A 7,981-nucleotide genomic window follows, 5' to 3' on the forward strand; every position below is an offset into this window, starting at 1 on the left:
ACTACAGGGGTATAAGTCTGTTGGAGGTAGTCGGTAAGGTATTTGCCAGACTCCTACTAAACAGACTAAATGAATATATTTGCCCCTCAGTACTGCCCGAAGTCCAAAGTGGGTTCAGACCCGGGCGTGGCACAATGGACATGATCTTCTCAGTCCGTCAAATACAGGAAAAATGCAAAGAACAAAGGCTAGCTCCATACCAGGTATTTGTAGATCTGAAAAAAGCCTTCGACACTGAAAACCGAACTGCCCTGTGGATAATATTAGGGAAACATGGATGTCCACCTGGTTTCGTAAATATGATCAGACAACTGCATGAAAACATGAAAGCGCGTCTCCAGCTAAACGGCACAGTTTCAGAGGGTATTGCCATCGACAACGGGGTTAAACAGGGAGATATTCTAGCTCCAACCTTGTTCTCAATCTATTTCGCAACAACACTCGCGTTCGCATTTAGAAACTGTGAAACGGGAGTGCTCTTTCGATTTCGGACAACGGGCAAGTTATTCAACCTTACTCGTTTCAGGGCCAGATCGAAAACATTTCCCTCACTTGTCAGGGAGCTGCTGTATGCTGACGATGTAGACTTCGTCGCACACACGGCAGAAGATATGCAGGGTATCATGGACCGCTTCTCCAGGGCGTGCACTGCCTTTGGCCTCACAATTAGCCTGGAGAAAACCAAGGTAATGTTCACCCCAGCTCCAAACAGCCGCTACGAGGAACCGGTCATCTGTGTAAATGGAACGAAACTGGGCACCGTTGATGACTTTGTATATCTTGGCAGTACTATATCGAGCGACGGAACCCTCGATAAGGAAATCTTAGGAAGGATCAATAAGGCAAGTAAGGCCTTTGGTAATCTCGAAAAACGAGTGTGGGCAGACAGAGCCCTGACCTTCAAAACAAAGATAAAGGTATACGAGACTTGTGTACTACCTGTCCTCCTATATGCCTCGGAAACATGGACCACATATCGCTGTCATATCAAGGCTCTGGAAAGATTCCACCAGACATGCCTACGCAGGATATTTAATGTCACCAAACAAGCTCTCTTGTCCGATGAAGAGGTGCTCAAGAAGGCGAGCACATTCAGCATAGAGGCTCGAGTCTTTCGAAACCAGACTCGATGGGCGGGTCACGTAGTGAGAATGGAGGATTATAGGATACCTAAGCAATTGTTCTATGGGGAGCTTGAATGTGGCAAACGACCCAATCACAAACCTCGGAAAAGGTACAAAGATGTAGTTAAGGGAAACCTGCGGGCACTTGGCATAGAAATAACAAGGTGGGAAGAGATAGCTGAAGACCGGGAAAGTTGGAGGCGCTACGTCTACGCGGGATGTGAGAATTTTGAGGTTTTGAGAGTTGAGCACGCCACTATAAAGCGAGCCTTACGAAAGCGAGAGGATACAGAGGACTTTGATCTCGACCCCGCGTACTCGTGCGGGATATGCGGCAGGGTGTGCCTGTCAAAGGCAGGCCTCAAGAGTCATGGAACTACGCACGCGGGACATGAACTGGGAGCACTGGAGGGAGGGGGGCGGTCACCAACAAGGTTATCCTGCAGAATATGCGGCAAACTGTGCAGGCCGGGTGGGGCTATGTGGAATCATATGCGGACTCGCTCACACGCCATCGTATCGTGAGGGTTGGCCGTCTTCTGTAAAGAAGTGGCAGTCACCATATATATATATATATATATATATATATATATATAGAGAGAGAGAGAGAGAGAGAGACAGACAGACAGACAGAGAGAGAGACAGACAGACAGACAAACAGAGAGAGAGAGAGAGAGAGAGAGAGAGAGAGACTAGCCGAGAGGCCCAACGTTGTCCGGGATTTAATAAGGATCAGTAAAGTTTTCACCCTCTCATATTAGTATTGCCATCGAAATCAGTGAAATTGCTTATTTTTTAATCAAATCGATTAATTACCTGCTCTAGTTAGGGACTTCCCTCCCTTCTGTACAAAGGGAGGAAACTTCACATGCCTGCCCACATTGATTTAGTCGACAATACATTGTAGTCTACATGGCATATGTAAAAAAATTGAACCGTTGATTTTATAAAATTATCTGTAAATAATGGCTTGGCTTGAAGTTCAAAATGCAAAAGGCAAGTATCGTGGTTCAATTGTGCTTTAAACAGAAAGATTTATTTCGAACGCGCTTTTGTCTTATCAATTATATACAACCATTATCCCTTTTGTTTTATTTACGAGCACCTGTACTTTTCATTCTGTATACAAGCAAAGAAATACTGATATATTTGCAAGCCTTATAAAACTTTATATGAAATTTTGAATGCTTTAATAACAACTAAAATGGTCACAGTTTGTCAAAATAAAGTTTATAAAGAGATCTTGGCATTGGTACCCTATCAACTAGATATGACGTCGTCATAAAACCCGTGGTTTTGACATCACGAAATGCATCTGGTTTATCAAAATGTTGCCTCTGTTAAGGAAATGATTTGCATAAAAATCTGTTGCATTTTAAGTTAGGCATAGCCTGGCCAAAGGTAGGCTGGTTTGAAAGCCGTCCAACGCCTGCTAGTACGTAAAACGGGGATTACACTGATGATGATGATGATGATGATGATGATGATGATTTCTATTATATTTAAAATATCAAATTTGCTGAGTGTTTTTTTTAACTGTCCAACCAGTGGCCTCCGAGCTTTGATAAGTGGTAACCTCCCATATAAAAAAATCACAATTTCGTGTTTTACTTATGTTCTAATACACAGTTGTTCTTAAGATTTAAGCATATCTTTTTTCTTATATGCATTGATGTATATTATTATTAAACTCATTTTAAAACGCACTTATGCACTTTAACTGAAATGTAGACATGAATTTCATATTGTTCTGTTCAAAGCATATATTCTGACAATATCAATTAGTTTATATCAATATCTTAGAGAAAAAAATACTTCTCATCCTTAATTCTTAATGTTTCTGACGTCCGCCACTAGAACATTTCTTTTAATCCTTTTATAACTAGCAAACTATACTTGATGCTAGTGTTATCACCTTTCGTTTGATCGTCTGCTTTCTACAACAACAACAACAACAACAACAACAACAACAACTACTACTACTACTACTACTACTACTACTACTACTACTGATAATAATAAGAAGAAGAAGAAAAAGAAGAAGAAGAAGAAGAAGAAAAAGAAGAAGATGCCAGAATAAAGGGGTCTGAGTGGCGCTTTAAAGGAGATGAAACTTAGTTATGTAGTTTTCTCAGTCGAGAAAACTCCATGTTCTGCCAGAGGAATTTTCGCTCTCTTTTAGTACTGATAATTGAACAAAGTTGACAAGGAAACATGAACTGGAAGGGGCGGACACGTTAAATGCAGCTAAGTGTAACGAGATAAACAACTTATCTGTCTGTCTATATGTTGCCTGCCTCCCCTCCTTCCCACCCTCTCTCTCTCTTTCTTTCTTCCTTCCCCCGCACTCACTCATACACATCCGAAGTTTCTGTCATGCTTTAAATAAAATATTTGTACCAAACGAGGGAAACAAGAAGAGCAATATACAAAGCCAAGACATAAGCTGAACAAAGCAAGTTTCCCCATGTACTACGAAAAGATGACGAAAAGTGTGATTACATAATGAATTTTTTAACTATTCTGTACTTTTAAAAACGGATTATGTACTTCAACTAACTTTTTTTTTTTGGTTATATACGTCACATTGCTGCCCAAGCTCACGACTCCAAATTTGTTCTCGCCTCTGGAAAGCAGGCTTTTTTATTCAAGCTGGCAGTATCTCATTTGCGTATGAAATAACGAAAACATCTCGTTACTTCACAAGACCTACCAGTATGCAATTAGACGCAGCAACCATTGTTTTTATTTCGTTTTTTTTTTTTTGCCTGTTACCAGCTACACAAAATCGGAGGTTTGTACCTATTTTGAATATCATTATTTGCTCACGAGCGGCCACCAGCAATTTAATCACACAAGGAAATGAAATATTCAGAGCACTAAACAGATGACAACGATCAATATGGACATTTTAAGATAGACGTGCATTCGAAATGACAATGGAGGATTAACAACAAATCGACTTCCTAAAATGGATGATTAAAAATGCTATTGTGATAGATTGTTGAATACCGTGTTTTCATGGAACCGAGAGAATCTAGAAGTTGCGGAAGCAGTATCTGGTCTAGCACTATACATTAATCCGATCGGCTATCGATATCGGCGATTTCACGGAAATACTAGAACTTCGGCCTTACTTTTCAGACCATCTGTTAAAAATGAATGCGCTTTGTATACTTTAGATCAACAGGCGGGATTTCCAACGTTTCTGTGAAACCGTAAGTGTTAATTGTGATACTGTACGGACGAGAACACCCGTCCCAGGGCGAGTAAAATCAATTCATCTACTGTACGGTTTTGCTCCAGTTTTATGTTCCCTTAGATAATATGAAGATACAATGATAATAAACCTTATGTCTTGAATCCTTAACTAAATTTTGATTTAAAACAGTACATTACATGATTTTGATTCTAGAAAATGTTTCAAACATAAGGCTTAAGCTTAAGAATTTAGGAGATTTTGGTTAAATTGTGTATAGACGAAATGTAATGTAAATCTGAATTATTTCAATGTTCAAATAGAAGCTTACACTCATATTATGCTCATTAAAACTCTTATAAATATTTAAAAGAAACTCGGACTTCAGAAATATTTATTAATTGATGTTTAATATCGATTAGTAAATTTCACAAAAATCGGAAGGGTCTGAATTCTCCAAAAGCTTTCAACATCGTTTTAACTTCTTTGCACAAAACTAAAATTAAATATAGCCCACATTACCCACATTTACACATAGCAGTTAATTTTCAAAATAATGATCGGTTAATTAGTTTAGCAGAGAATCCTGTACATAACTTTTATCGTATAACTTTGATACATAACTTTCATCGTAAATTTAAATATAATTCATTAACTAATAACTTAATTTTATATTTTTTAATTACTTGTTTACTATATATATATATATATATATATATATATATATATAAGTATTTCTGTACGTATGTTTGTTTATGCGTATGTCTGTGCGTATATGATTGTTGCTTGTTGCTGGCTATCTTGCTTTTGCTTGTTGCTGGATCTCAACATTTTTAACCGAGAGAGAGAGACTTAGGTGTCATACAAAGCCAAGACTCTTTAACATCATCTGTGTATAGATGCTCCCTCAGACATTTGTCTATTAAAATTGTCCTGTGGCGATGGAAGTCATTTTTGGGCTCATGAACTTTAAGTGTCTGAAAGAGTGGCACTCGTCTGACAAGACGTTGGAATCATCATATATATATATATATATATATATATATATATATATATATATATATATATATAGGGCGATCCCCATAAAACGGGCCCCAACTCTAATTAGGCCCCATTTCTTAGTGTTTTGGCCGAATGAAATGAAACTTTGGTCATAACTAGTTTATTATATTCAAAACATCACATCAAAACACTAGGGTCTTTGGCCTTTTTGCTCCGTTCTACAGCATATGTTCTAGATGGCCTCCATTTAGTTCCGTGCATTTCTTGAGGCGCAGCACGAAGTTGTCCATGACGTTCTTACAGACCGAATTGGTAATGGCTCTCATCTCCTCCCTGATGGCTTCCTTGAGTTCCGTGATGGTTCTGGGTTTCCCTGCGTAAACTCTGTCCTTAAGATAGCCAGAAAGAAAAAAATCTGGGGGCCTTAGGTCCGGGCTATGGGATGCCCACTCAAAATCAGTCTTGAGACTGATCACTCGGCCTCCGAAGTTCTCTTTCAGCCAATCCTTTGAGATGTGAGAACTTGCTCCGTCCTGCTGGAACCAGAACTTGCTCATGAGGATCTCCACATACCGCTCCTTGGTGACTGTCACTGCTGCGTCAGATTCTTCGATGAAGATTGGTTCGATGATGCCTCTGGCCAAGATTGCAGCCCACACTGTGCACTTAGGAGAGTGCAGGGGCTTGGTGGCTACTTTATTGGGTCTGGAGGACCCCTCAGAAGACATTTGCCTTGGAGTTCACCTTTCCATCAAGATGTAAGTGGGCTTCATCTGAGGTTCAAAGGAGGTTAAGGAAACTTGGTGTCTCCTCGATCTTCTCGAGCATCTTGACTGCCATATCCCTCCTCTGCTTCTTGTCTGAGGCTGTAAGGGTCAGCAACGTCTGTATTCTGTATGGGTAAGCCCTGATATCGTTCACCAGCACTCTCCTGCAAGTCTCACGGGGCATACCGAGGGACTGACTTCGCTTACGCACAGAGCGTTTTGGACTCTGCTGGAGAGACTCTCTCACTCTTTCGGCCAGCTTGGCTGTTTGCTTCTTGGGACGTCCTGATTGGCTTGGATGGTTCTTTCTGGCAGCGTTGGGGTTCTCCACGATCCCATACTTCTCGAAGCGGTTCACTCAGTTCTGAATTCTGCTTTTGGATGGAACCTTTTCACATTCGAACTGACGCATGAAACTGTCCTGGGTTTTCTTAAACGAGCCTGTCTTGTAGTAAGATTTAACACAGTGTATTCTTTGTCCCAGCTCCCTCTGGGGTCTTGGTGAACTCATGATCGTTGATTCTGCCATGTCCTGTAAAATAAGGGCAATTGGTGAATAAATAATAAGATATCACATAAATTGTACACGGGGCCCGTTTTTCGGGGTCAGCTGTTATATATATATATATATATATATATATATATATATATATATATATATATATATATATATATGAATGCATGTATGTATGTATATAGATATTATGTATATATGAGTCTATAAACGCTTAGTATTTTTACTTCATCGTAATGATAGAGCTCTAGTTTTATGTTTTTCTTTCTCTTTCCTTTTCTGTTTGCTCTCGCTCTCTCTCTCTCTCTCACGCACACACTCACACTTTTCCCTACTCCTAATTTTCCTTTTTTCCTGCTTATTGCCATATTCAATTCGTTATTCATTTGTCACTCTATCTCACTTTTCTTTCTTTTTTGTATCAAACCATCTCCACATCCCAACCCTTCAACTTTCTCTGACACGCGACTTGTGGATCAACATATAATTTCCAAACTCTTTTTCAACACACAAAAATTAGTTTATCAACAGACGCTTAATGAAACCCACTGTTCAGTTTAAATCCCCCTCCCCCCACTCACTAACATAACCTACTGCTCTGGTAAAATACGCCTGTCGATGTAAGTTATGCTTACGTTCGAACGATTTTCCAAAAAAGGTTGAAATGCGACTTCTCCATTTTTATCCTTCTTTTGTAGAGAGCTCGCAACTTTTTTTTTTTTTTTAAGAGCTCACTTTTTTTATATATAGCGTCGAATGGTTCAGGGTCACCGGCCGAAGTCTCATTGACTGTAATTGTTTCTAGCGACCAAATGTAACTGTTTACCTTCGAATAAATAATTAAAAACATATAAAATTAAGTCGGTGTTTAACTCCCAGAAAAGAAAAATATAACTATGTAAACGCAGGCATCACATATAAATTTAATATGACCACACTACCTACCAAAACCTCATGCATGTTTTCCGCATATTACCATTCGATTTTCTTTAATGTAAATTTCCATAACTTTTCCAAAATAGTCATGCTTTAAGAAGTTTGGAGGTGATTTCACCTTTATAAAATACCTTCTGTTACGCACTTACAAGAGACCAGGTATTTTCTTACATTCGCTTCGTAATATTCGTCGTACCGTGAGTGTTTATCTTTTCATTCCGTACTTTTAAAACTTATCCATTACGCCTACCGTTAACGAACAATGAATGCTCCCTCACGCTGGCATTTCTGAGTTCTTGGTATTAGCTGTCCTAGACCTAAACTGGGTGGCTGAAATGTCATTTTTTTTCGAACACCCTTTCACAAGAAACAACATGGCGTAACATGTTTCATCTCACAAAACATATTTTTAATATAACAATGCATAATAACTTTCACT

This window comes from Euprymna scolopes, chromosome 22 (genome assembly GCF_053919585.1).
Source record: "Euprymna scolopes isolate OS-2025 chromosome 22, ASM5391958v1, whole genome shotgun sequence".
NCBI lineage: Eukaryota > Metazoa > Mollusca > Cephalopoda > Sepiida > Sepiolidae > Euprymna > Euprymna scolopes.